The 726-nt window shown below is 39.3% G+C and overlaps 1 pseudogene; it reads right to left on the minus strand.

Moving 5' to 3' along the window:
* Window positions 1-184: 184 nt before the first annotated feature.
* LOC103728241 lies at window positions 185-722 on the minus strand (annotated as a pseudogene).
* Between the last annotated feature and the right edge of the window lie 4 nt (window positions 723-726).

Raw genomic sequence — 726 nt, forward strand, 5'->3', positions numbered from 1 at the left:
TTATGAGCTTTAATAAAAATGAAATGCTAAATAAAATCCTTAATTGAAAGAAAGCAAGAAAATTCCATGTAGAGCTTTGAGAAATAGTTATATTCCCACCGTTTATTATGGGCTAAGATGATGATGGGCCTGTATTCATTCTTCAGTTTAAGCTGGTTGTTGGAATGATTTATAATTTCTTATTTCAGTTAGTTATGTACCAGTTGGCAATGTCTTTGTGAACTGCCAAATTTTGAAGAAATGTCTGTAATCCTAATTGTCTGTCTTCTAAAAAGTCTGTGTTATATTTATCTTTAAACCAGTGTTTTGGAGGAGGTGCTGATCGAAAGCCTGGAAACATCTCTTTTAACTTGTCATTAAGCCTAGAGAAGTCGCTGTATCTTCTGAAAACCACCCAGCTTTCTTATGGGTTTTTCTTTACTAGTGTTTTACAGACAGTGCCTTTGGCTCTTTCTTCCATAACTTCATTACCCGGTATTGTAGGTGCAGATGGTCTGTCTCCCGTTCACTGTCTGAGCATCCTGTTCGTCAGTGTCTCTCCTCTAGTAGAATACTCAATGGATGAATCTGTTCCTGCAGACTTAGTCCTGATGAGAGAACGGCCGCAGATGAAGTACTATCCACCTCGTCCTGAACTTTCCTCTGCTTAAAATTACCCGGAGCTGAGTCTTCTGGCTGGCCTTTGGACGGTTTGAGCTTGCGGAGATGCTAAAGAACGTCTTTGAT

Source organism: Nannospalax galili, unplaced genomic scaffold (genome assembly GCF_000622305.1).
Source record: "Nannospalax galili isolate Female #2095 unplaced genomic scaffold, S.galili_v1.0 C48059625, whole genome shotgun sequence".
Lineage (NCBI taxonomy): Eukaryota > Metazoa > Chordata > Mammalia > Rodentia > Spalacidae > Nannospalax > Nannospalax galili.